The following is a 12,233-nucleotide window of genomic DNA, read 5'->3' as shown; positions in this document are numbered from 1 at the left end:
AAATGGTGACAACTACTGTGCAATTACTAAAGTAGGAAAATCTCTCTATCACTAAAAGTATGATCTGAATAGCTTGACATTTAGTGTCTATTGATGAAATACATTTAATTTGCCTCTTGGTTGAAGGTGTACATTCTTAAACAGTTTGTGATTTTCCCACTCTGCACTATGTTCCATTTCACAAAATGACACATTGCTTAAAAGACACTCGTCCGAACAGGGACTTGAACCCTGGACCCTCAGATTAAAAGAATGATGCTCTACCGACTGAGCTATCCAGGCACTTCTGTGATAGGTCGCAAAAATGCAGAAACTTCGTAATACAAAAAACAAGTTATTTCAAATGATGACAACTACTAGTTACTGTGCAATTACGAAAGTTGGAAAATCTCTCTATCACTAAAAGTATGAACTGAAAAGCTTGACATTTAGTGTCTCTTGATGAAATACATTTAATTTGTCTCTTGGTTGAAGGTGTACATTCTTAAACAGTTTGTGATTTTCCCACTCTGCACTATGATCCATTTCACAAAAATGACACATTGCTTAAAAGACACTCGCCCCGAACAGGGACTTGAAACCTGGACCCTCAGATTAAAGTTCTGATGTTTTACCGACTCCAGGCTATTCTGGAGTCTGTCGCAAACCTACAGAAACTTCGTTATACTAAAAACAAGTAAATTCAAATGGTGACAACTACTGTGCAATTACTAAAGTAGGAAAATCTCTCTATCACTAAAAGTATGATCTGAATAGCTTGACATTTAGTGTCTATTGATGAAATACATTTAATTTGCCTCTTGGTTGAAGGTGTACATTCTTAAACAGTTTGTGATTTTCCCACTCTGCACTATGTTCCATTTCACAAAAACTACACATTGCTTAAAAGACACTCGCCTGAACAGGGACTTGAACCCTGGACCCTCAGATTAAAGTTCTGATGTTTTACCGACTCCAGGCTATTCTGGAGTCTGTCGCAAACCTACAGAAACTTCATTATACTAAAAACAAGTAAATTCAAATGGTGACAACTACTGTGCAATTACTAAAGTAGGAAAATCTCTCTATCACTAAAAGTATGATCTGAATAGCTTGACATTTAGTGTCTATTGATGAAATACATTTAATTTGCCTCTTGGTTGAAGGTGTACATTCTTAAACAGTTTGTGATTTTCCCACTCTGCACTATGTTCCATTTCACAAAATGACACATTGCTTAAAAGACACTCATCCGAACAGGGACTTGAACCCTGGACCCTCAGTTTAAAAGAATGATGCTCTACCGACTGAGCTTTCCAGGCTCTTCTGTGAGAGGTCGCAAAAATGCAGAAAGTTCGTAATACTAAAAACAAGTAAATTCAAATGGTGACAACTACTGTGCAATTACTAAAGTAGGAAAATCTCTCTATCACTAAAAGTATGATCTGAATAGCTTGACATTTATTGTCTATTGATGAAATACATTTAATTTGCCTCTTGGTTGAAGGTGTACATTCTTAAACAGTTTGTGATTTTCCCACTCTGCACTATGTTCCATTTCACAAAAATGACACATTGCTTAAAAGACACTCGCCCGAATAGGGACTTGAAACCTGGACCCTCAGATTAAAGTTCTGATGTTTTACCGACTCCAGGCTCTTCTGGAGTCAGTCGCAAACCTACAGAAAGTTCGTAATTCTAAAAACAAGTAAATTCAAATGGTGACAACTACTGTGCAATTACTAAAGTAGGAAAATCTCTCTATCACTAAAAGTATGATCTGAATAGCTTGACATTTAGTGTCTATTGATGAAATACATTTAATTTGCCTCTTGGTTGAAGGTGTAGATTCTTAAACAGTTTGTGATTTTCCCACTCTGCACTATGTTCCATTTCACAAAAACGACACATTGCTTAAAAGACACTCGCCTGAACAGGGACTTGAACCCTGGACCCTCAGATTAAAGTTCTGATGTTTTACTGACTCCAGGCTTTTCTGTAGTCTGTCGCAAACGTACAGAAAGTTCGTAATACTAAAAACAAGTCAATTCAAATGGTGACAACTACTGTGCAATTACTAAAGTAGGAAAATCTCTCTATCACTAAAAGTATGATCTGAAAAGCTTGACATTTAGTGTCTATTGATGAAATACATTTAATTTGCCTCTTGATTCTTAAACAGTTTGTGATTTTCCCACTCTGCACTATGTTCCATTTCACAAAATGACACATTGCTTAAAAGACACTATACCGAACAGGGACTTGAACCCAGGACCCTCAGATTAAAAGTCTGATGCTCTACTGACTGAGCTATCCAGGCACTTCTGTGATAGGTCGCAAAAATGCAGAAAGTTCGTAATACAAAAAACAAGTTATTTCAAATGATGACAACTACTAGTTACTGTGCAATTACTAAAGTTGGAAAATCTCTCTGTCACTAAAAGTATGAACTGAAAAGCTTGACATTTAGTGTCTCTTGATGAAATACATTTAATTTGTCTCTTGGTTGAAGGTGTACATTCTTAAACAGTTTGTGATTTTCCCACTCTGCACTATGATCCATTTCACAAAAATGACACATTGCTTAAAAGACACTCGCCCGAACAGGGACTTGAAACCTGGACCCTCAGATTAAAGTTCTGATGTTTTACCGACTTCAGACTCTTCTGGAGTCAGTCGTAAACCTTCAGAAAGTTCGTAATACTAAAAACAAGTAAATTCAAATGGTGACAACTACTGTGCAATTACTAAAGTAGGAAAATCTCTCTATCACTAAAAGTATGATCTGAATAGCTTGACATTTAGTGTCTATTGATGAAATACATTTAATTTGCCTCTTGGTTGAAGGTGTAGATTCTTAAACAGTTTGTGATTTTCCCGCTCTGCACTATGTTCCATTTCACAAAAACTACACATTGCTTAAAAGACACTCACCCGAACAGGGACTTGGACCCTGGACCCTCAGATTAAAGTTCTGATGTTTTACCGACTCCAGGCTATTCTGGAGTCTGTCGCACACCTACAGAAACTTCGTTATACTAAAAACAAGTAAATTCAAATGGTGACAACTACTGTGCAATTACTAAAGTAGGAAAATCTCTCTATCACTAAAAGTATGATCTGAATAGCTTGACATTTAGTGTCTATTGATGAAATACATTTAATTTGCCTCTTGGTTGAAGGTGTACATTCTTAAACAGTTTGTGATTTTCCCACTCTGTACTATGTTCCATTTCACAAAATGACACATTGCTTAAAAGACACTCATCCGAACAGGGACTTGAACCCTGGACCCTCAGTTTAAAAGAATGATGCTCTACCGACTGAGCTTTCCAGGCTCTTCTGTGAGAGGTCGCAAAAATGCAGAAAGTTCGTAATACTAAAAACAAGTAAATTCAAATGGTGACAACTACTGTGCAATTACTAAAGTTGGAAAATCTCTCTATCACTAAAAGTATGATCTGAATAGCTTGACATTTATTGTCTATTGATGAAATACATTTAATTTGCCTCTTGGTTGAAGGTGTACATTCTTAAACAGTTTGTGATTTTCCCACTCTGCACTATGTTCCATTTCACAAAAATGACACATTGCTTAAAAGACACTCGCCCGAACAGGGACTTGAAACCTGGACCCTCAGATTAAAGTTCTGATGTTTTACCGACTCCAGGCTCTTCTGGAGTCAGTCACAAACCTACAGAAAGTTCGTAATACTAAAAACAAGTAAATTCAAATGGTGACAACTACTGTGCAATTACTAAAGTAGGAAAATCTCTCTATCACTAAAAGTATGATCTGAATAGCTTGACATTTAGTGTCTCTTGATGAAATACATTTAATTTGCCTCTTGGTTGAAGGTGTAGATTCTTAAACAGTTTGTGATTTTCCCACTCTGCACTATGTTCCATTTCACAAAAACGACACATTGCTTAAAAGACACTCGCCTCAACAGGGACTTGAACCCTGGACCCTCAGATTAAAGCTCTGATGTTTTACCGACTCCAGGCTTTTCTGTAGTCTGTCGCAAACCTACAGAAAGTTCGCAATACTAGAGACAAGTAAATTCAAATGGTGACAACTACTGTGCAAATACTAAAGTAGGAAAATCTCTCTATCACTAAAAGTATGATCTGAAAAGCTTGACATTTAGTGTCTATTGATGAAATACATTTAATTTGCCTCTTGATTCTTAAACAGTTTGTGATTTTCCCACTCTGCACTATGTTCCATTTCACAAAATGACACATTGCTTAAAAGACACTCGCCTGAACAGGCACTTGAACCCAGGACCCTCAGATTAAAAGTCTGATGCTCTACCGACTGAGCTATCCAGGCACTTCTGTGATAGGTCGCAAAAATGCAGAAAGTTCGTAATACAAAAAACAAGTTATTTCAAATGATGACAACTACTAGTTACTGTGCAATTACTAAAGTTGGAAAATCTCTCTATCACTAAAAGTATGAACTGAAAAGCTTGACATTTAGTGTCTCTTGATGAAATACATTTAATTTGCCTCTTGGTTGAAGGTGTACATTCTTAAACAGTTTGTGATTTTCCCACTCTGCACTATGTTCCATTTCACAAAAACGACACATTGCTTAAAAGACACTCGCCCGAAAAGGGACTTGAACCCTGGACCCTCAGATTAAAGTTCTGATGTTTTACTGACTCCAGGCTCTTCTGGAGTCTGTCGCAAACCTATAGAAAGTTCGTAAAACTAAAACCAAGTAAATTCAAATGGTGACAACTACTGTGCAATTACTAAAGTAGGAAAATCTCTCTATCACTAAAAGTATGATATGAATAGCTTGACATTTAGTGTCTATTGATGAAATACATTTAATTTGCCTCTTGGTTGAAGGTGTACATTCTTAAACAGTTTGTGATTTTCCCACTCTGCACTATGTTCCATTTCACAAAAACGACACATTGCTTAAAAGACACTCGCCCGAACAGGGACTTGAACCCTGGACCCTCAGATTAAAGTTCTGACGTTTTACCGACTCCAGGCTCTTCTGTAGTCTGTCGCAAACCTATAGAAAGTTCGTAATACTAAAAACAAGTAAATTCAAATGGTGACAACTAATGTGCAATTACTAAAGTAGGAAAATCTCTCTATCACTAAAAGTATGATCTGAATAGCTTGACATTTAGTGTCTATTGATGAAATACATTTAATTTGCCTCTTGGTTGAAGGTGTAGATTCTTAAACAGTTTGTGATTTTCACTCTCTGCACTATGTTCCATTTCACAAAAACTACACATTGCTTAAAAGACACTCGCCTGAACAGGGACTTGAACCCAGGACCCTCAGATTAAAAGTCTGATGCTCTACCGACTGAGCTATCCAGGCACTTCTGTGATAGGTCGCAAAAATGCAGAAACTTCGTAATACAAAAAACAAGTTATTTCAAATGATGACAACTACTAGTTACTGTGCAATTACGAAAGTTGGAAAATCTCTCTATCACTAAAAGTATGAACTGAAAAGCTTGACATTTAGTGTCTCTTGATGAAATACATTTAATTTGTCTCTTGGTTGAAGGTGTACATTCTTAAACAGTTTGTGATTTTCCCACTCTGCACTATGATCCATTTCACAAAAATGACACATTGCTTAAAAGACACTCGCCCCGAACAGGGACTTGAAACCTGGACCCTCAGATTAAAGTTCTGATGTTTTACCGACTCCAGGCTATTCTGGAGTCTGTCGCAAACCTACAGAAACTTCGTTATACTAAAAACAAGTAAATTCAAATGGTGACAACTACTGTGCAATTACTAAAGTAGGAAAATCTCTCTATCACTAAAAGTATGATCTGAATAGCTTGACATTTAGTGTCTATTGATGAAATACATTTAATTTGCCTCTTGGTTGAAGGTGTACATTCTTAAACAGTTTGTGATTTTCCCACTCTGCACTATGTTCCATTTCACAAAAACTACACATTGCTTAAAAGACACTCGCCTGAACAGGGACTTGAACCCTGGACCCTCAGATTAAAGTTCTGATGTTTTACCGACTCCAGGCTATTCTGGAGTCTGTCGCAAACCTACAGAAACTTCATTATACTAAAAACAAGTAAATTCAAATGGTGACAACTACTGTGCAATTACTAAAGTAGGAAAATCTCTCTATCACTAAAAGTATGATCTGAATAGCTTGACATTTAGTGTCTATTGATGAAATACATTTAATTTGCCTCTTGGTTGAAGGTGTACATTCTTAAACAGTTTGTGATTTTCCCACTCTGCACTATGTTCCGTTTCACAAAATGACACATTGCTTAAAAGACACTCATCCGAACAGGGACTTGAACCCTGGACCCTCAGTTTAAAAGAATGATGCTCTACCGACTGAGCTTTCCAGGCTCTTCTGTGAGAGGTCGCAAAAATGCAGAAAGTTCGTAATACTAAAAACAAGTAAATTCAAATGGTGACAACTACTGTGCAATTACTAAAGTAGGAAAATCTCTCTATCACTAAAAGTATGATCTGAATAGCTTGACATTTATTGTCTATTGATGAAATACATTTAATTTGCCTCTTGGTTGAAGGTGTACATTCTTAAACAGTTTGTGATTTTCCCACTCTGCACTATGTTCCATTTCACAAAAATGACACATTGCTTAAAAGACACTCGCCCGAATAGGGACTTGAAACCTGGACCCTCAGATTAAAGTTCTGATGTTTTACCGACTCCAGGCTCTTCTGGAGTCAGTCGCAAACCTACAGAAAGTTCGTAATTCTAAAAACAAGTAAATTCAAATGGTGACAACTACTGTGCAATTACTAAAGTAGGAAAATCTCTCTATCACTAAAAGTATGATCTGAATAGCTTGACATTTAGTGTCTATTGATGAAATACATTTAATTTGCCTCTTGGTTGAAGGTGTAGATTCTTAAACAGTTTGTGATTTTCCCACTCTGCACTATGTTCCATTTCACAAAAACGACACATTGCTTAAAAGACACTCGCCTGAACAGGGACTTGAACCCTGGACCCTCAGATTAAAGTTCTGATGTTTTACTGACTCCAGGCTTTTCTGTAGTCTGTCGCAAACGTACAGAAAGTTCGTAATACTAAAAACAAGTCAATTCAAATGGTGACAACTACTGTGCAATTACTAAAGTAGGAAAATCTCTCTATCACTAAAAGTATGATCTGAAAAGCTTGACATTTAGTGTCTATTGATGAAATACATTTAATTTGCCTCTTGATTCTTAAACAGTTTGTGATTTTCCCACTCTGCACTATGTTCCATTTCACAAAATGACACATTGCTTAAAAGACACTCGCCCGAACAGGGACTTGAACCCAGGACCCTCAGATTAAAAGTCTGATGCTCTACTGACTGAGCTATCCAGGCACTTCTGTGATAGGTCGCAAAAATGCAGAAAGTTCGTAATACAAAAAACAAGTTATTTCAAATGATGACAACTACTAGTTACTGTGCAATTACTAAAGTTGGAAAATCTCTCTATCACTAAAAGTATGAACTGAAAAGCTTGACATTTAGTGTCTCTTGATGAAATACATTTAATTTGTCTCTTGGTTGAAGGTGTACATTCTTAAACAGTTTGTGATTTTCCCACTCTGCACTATGATCCATTTCACAAAAATGACACATTGCTTAAAAGACACTCGCCCGAACAGGGACTTGAAACCTGGACCCTCAGATTAAAGTTCTGATGTTTTACCGACTTCAGACTCTTCTGGAGTCAGTCGTAAACCTACAGAAAGTTCGTAATACTAAAAACAAGTAAATTCAAATGGTGACAACTACTGTGCAATTACTAAAGTAGGAAAATCTCTCTATCACTAAAAGTATGATCTGAATAGCTTGACATTTAGTGTCTATTGATGAAATACATTTAATTTGCCTCTTGGTTGAAGGTGTAGATTCTTAAACAGTTTGTGATTTTCCCGCTCTGCACTATGTTCCATTTCACAAAAACTACACATTGCTTAAAAGACACTCACCCGAACAGGGACTTGGACCCTGGACCCTCAGATTAAAGTTCTGATGTTTTACCGACTCCAGGCTATTCTGGAGTCTGTCGCACACCTACAGAAACTTCGTTATACTAAAAACAAGTAAATTCAAATGGTGACAACTACTGTGCAATTACTAAAGTAGGAAAATCTCTCTATCACTAAAAGTATGATCTGAATAGCTTGACATTTAGTGTCTATTGATGAAATACATTTAATTTGCCTCTTGGTTGAAGGTGTACATTCTTAAACAGTTTGTGATTTTCCCACTCTGTACTATGTTCCATTTAACAAAATGACACATTGCTTAAAAGACACTCATCCGAACAGGGACTTGAACCCTGGACCCTCAGTTTAAAAGAATGATGCTCTACCGACTGAGCTTTCCAGGCTCTTCTGTGAGAGGTCGCAAAAATGCAGAAAGTTCGTAATACTAAAAACAAGTAAATTCAAATGGTGACAACTACTGTGCAATTACTAAAGTAGGAAAATCTCTCTATCACTAAAAGTATGATCTGAATAGCTTGACATTTATTGTCTATTGATGAAATACATTTAATTTGCCTCTTGGTTGAAGGTGTACATTCTTAAACAGTTTGTGATTTTCCCACTCTGCACTATGTTCCATTTCACAAAAATGACACATTGCTTAAAAGACACTCGCCCGAACAGGGACTTGAAACCTGGACCCTCAGATTAAAGTTCTGATGTTTTACCGACTCCAGGCTCTTCTGGAGTCAGTCACAAACCTACAGAAAGTTCGTAATACTAAAAACAAGTAAATTCAAATGGTGACAACTACTGTGCAATTACTAAAGTAGGAAAATCTCTCTATCACTAAAAGTATGATCTGAATAGCTTGACATTTAGTGTCTCTTGATGAAATACATTTAATTTGCCTCTTGGTTGAAGGTGTAGATTCTTAAACAGTTTGTGATTTTCCCACTCTGCACTATGTTCCATTTCACAAAAACGACACATTGCTTAAAAGACACTCGCCTCAACAGGGACTTGAACCCTGGACCCTCAGATTAAAGCTCTGATGTTTTACCGACTCCAGGCTTTTCTGTAGTCTGTCGCAAACCTACAGAAAGTTCGCAATACTAGAGACAAGTAAATTCAAATGGTGACAACTACTGTGCAAATACTAAAGTAGGAAAATCTCTCTATCACTAAAAGTATGATCTGAAAAGCTTGACATTTAGTGTCTATTGATGAAATACATTTAATTTGCCTCTTGATTCTTAAACAGTTTGTGATTTTCCCACTCTGCACTATGTTCCATTTCACAAAATGACACATTGCTTAAAAGACACTCGCCCGAACAGGCACTTGAACCCAGGACCCTCAGATTAAAAGTCTGATGCTCTACCGACTGAGCTATCCAGGCACTTCTGTGATAGGTCGCAAAAATGCAGAAAGTTCGTAATACAAAAAACAAGTTATTTCAAATGATGACAACTACTAGTTACTGTGCAATTACTAAAGTTGGAAAATCTCTCTATCACTAAAAGTATGAACTGAAAAGCTTGACATTTAGTGTCTCTTGATGAAATACATTTAATTTGCCTCTTGGTTGAAGGTGTACATTCTTAAACAGTTTGTGATTTTCCCACTCTGCACTATGTTCCATTTCACAAAAACGACACATTGCTTAAAAGACACTCGCCCGAAAAGGGACTTGAACCCTGGACCCTCAGATTAAAGTTCTGATGTTTTACCGACTCCAGGCTCTTCTGGAGTCTGTCGCAAACCTATAGAAAGTTCGTAAAACTAAAACCAAGTAAATTCAAATGGTGACAACTACTGTGCAATTACTAAAGTAGGAAAATCTCTCTATCACTAAAAGTATGATATGAATAGCTTGACATTTAGTGTCTATTGATGAAATACATTTAATTTGCCTCTTGGTTGAAGGTGTACATTCTTAAACAGTTTGTGATTTTCCCACTCTGCACTATGTTCCATTTCACAAAAACGACACATTGCTTAAAAGACACTCGCCCGAACAGGGACTTGAACCCTGGACCCTCAGATTAAAGTTCTGACGTTTTACCGACTCCAGGCTCTTCTGTAGTCTGTCGCAAACCTATAGAAAGTTCGTAATACTAAAAACAAGTAAATTCAAATGGTGACAACTAATGTGCAATTACTAAAGTAGGAAAATCTCTCTATCACTAAAAGTATGATCTGAATAGCTTGACATTTAGTGTCTATTGATGAAATACATTTAATTTGCCTCTTGGTTGAAGGTGTAGATTCTTAAACAGTTTGTGATTTTCACTCTCTGCACTATGTTCCATTTCACAAAAACTACACATTGCTTAAAAGACACTCGCCCGAACAGGGACTTGAAACCTGGACCCTCAGATTAAAGTTCTGATGTTTTACCGACTCCAGGCTCTTCTGGAGTCAGTCACAAACCTACAGAAAGTTCGTAATACTAAAAACAAGTAAATTCAAATGGTGACAACTACTGTGCAATTACTAAAGTAGGAAAATCTTTCTATCACTAAAAGTATGATCTGAATAGCTTGACATTTAGTGTCTATTGATGAAATACATTTAATTTTCCTCTTGGTTGAAGGTGTAGATTCTTAAACAGTTTGTGATTTTCCCACTCTGCACTATGTTCCATTTCACAAAAACGACACATTGCTTAAAAGACACTCGCCTGAACAGGGACTTGAACCCTGGACCCTCAGATTAAAGCTCTGATGTTTTACCGACTCCAGGCTTTTCTGTAGTCTGTCGCAAACCTACAGAAAGTTCGCAATACTAGAAACAAGTAAATTCAAATGGTGACAACTACTGTGCAATTACTAAAGTAGGAAAATCTCTCTATCTCTAAAAGTATGATCTGAAAAGCTTGACATTTAGTGTCTATTGATGAAATACATTTAATTTGCCTCTTGATTCTTAAACAGTTTGTGATTTTCCCACTCTGCACTATGTTCCATTTCACAAAATGACACATTGCTTAAAATACACTCGCCCGAACAGGGACTTGAACCCAGGACCCTCAGATTAAAAGTCTGATGCTCTACCGACTGAGCTATCCAGGCACTTCTGCGATAGGTCGCAAAAATGCAGAAAGTTCGTAATACAAAAAACAAGTTATTTCAAATGATGACAACTACTAGTTACTGTGCAATTACTAAAGTTGGAAAATCTCTCTATCACTAAAAGTATGAACTGAAAAGCTTGACATTTAGTGTCTCTTGATGAAATACATTTAATTTGTCTCTTGGTTGAAGGTGTACATTCTTAAACAGTTTGTGATTTTCCCACTCTGCACTATGATCCATTTCACAAAAATGACACATTGCTTAAAAGACACTCGCCCGAACAGGGACTTGAAACCTGGACCCTCAGATTAAAGTTCTGATGTTTTACCGACTCCAGGCTCTTCTGGAGTCAGTCGTAAACCTACAGAAAGTTCGTAATACTAAAAACAAGTAAATTCAAATGGTGACAACTACTGTGCAATTACTAAAGTAGGAAAATCTCTCTATCACTAAAAGTATGATCTGAATAGCTTGACATTTAGTGTCTATTGATGAAATACATTTAATTTGCCTCTTGGTTGAAGGTGTAGATTCTTAAACAGTTTGTGATTTTCACTCTCTGCACTATGTTCCATTTCACAAAAACTACACATTGCTTAAAAGACACTCACCCGAACAGGGACTTGGACTCTGGACCCTCAGATTAAAGTTCTGATGTTTTACCGACTCCAGGCTATTCTGGAGTCTGTTGCAAACCTACAGAAACTTCGTTATACTAAAAACAAGTAAATTCAAATGGTGACAACTACTGTGCAATTACTAAAGTAGGAAAATCTCTCTATCACTAAAAGTATGATCTGAATAGCTTGACATTTAGTGTATATTGATGAAATACATTTAATTTGCCTCTTGGTTGAAGGTGTACATTCTTAAACAGTTTGTGATTTTCCCACTCTGCACTATGTTCCATTTCACAAAATGACACATTGCTTAAAAGACACTCATCCGAACAGGGACTTGAACCCTGGACCCTCAGTTTAAAAGAATGATGTTCTACCGACTGAGCTTTCCAGGCTCTTCTGTGAGAGGTCGCAAAAATGCAGAAAGTTCGTAATACTAAAAACAAGTAAATTCAAATGGTGACAACTACTGTGCAATTACTAAAGTAGGAAAATCTCTCTATCACTAAAAGTATGATCTGAATAGCTTGACATTTATTGTCTATTGATGAAATACATTTAATTTGCC

The 12,233-nt window shown here is 36.7% G+C and overlaps 2 non-coding genes across 2 annotated transcripts; both read right to left on the bottom strand.

Moving 5' to 3' along the window:
• Positions 1-5,261: 5,261 nt before the first annotated feature.
• Positions 5,262-5,334, bottom strand: TRNAK-UUU (transfer RNA lysine (anticodon UUU)). The gene has a single exon. It is a non-coding gene; the product is annotated as a tRNA-Lys (tRNA).
• Positions 5,335-10,969: 5,635 nt separating this feature from the next.
• Positions 10,970-11,042, bottom strand: TRNAK-UUU (transfer RNA lysine (anticodon UUU)). Its single transcript has one exon. It is a non-coding gene; the product is annotated as a tRNA-Lys (tRNA).
• Between the last annotated feature and the right edge of the window lie 1,191 nt (positions 11,043-12,233).

This window comes from Taudactylus pleione, unplaced genomic scaffold (assembly GCF_031769625.1).
Source record: "Taudactylus pleione unplaced genomic scaffold, aTauple2 ptg000454l, whole genome shotgun sequence".
NCBI lineage: Eukaryota > Metazoa > Chordata > Amphibia > Anura > Myobatrachidae > Taudactylus > Taudactylus pleione.
Note: the sequence above shows the minus strand (reverse complement) of the source record. Positions and strands in the feature narration are given on the sequence as shown.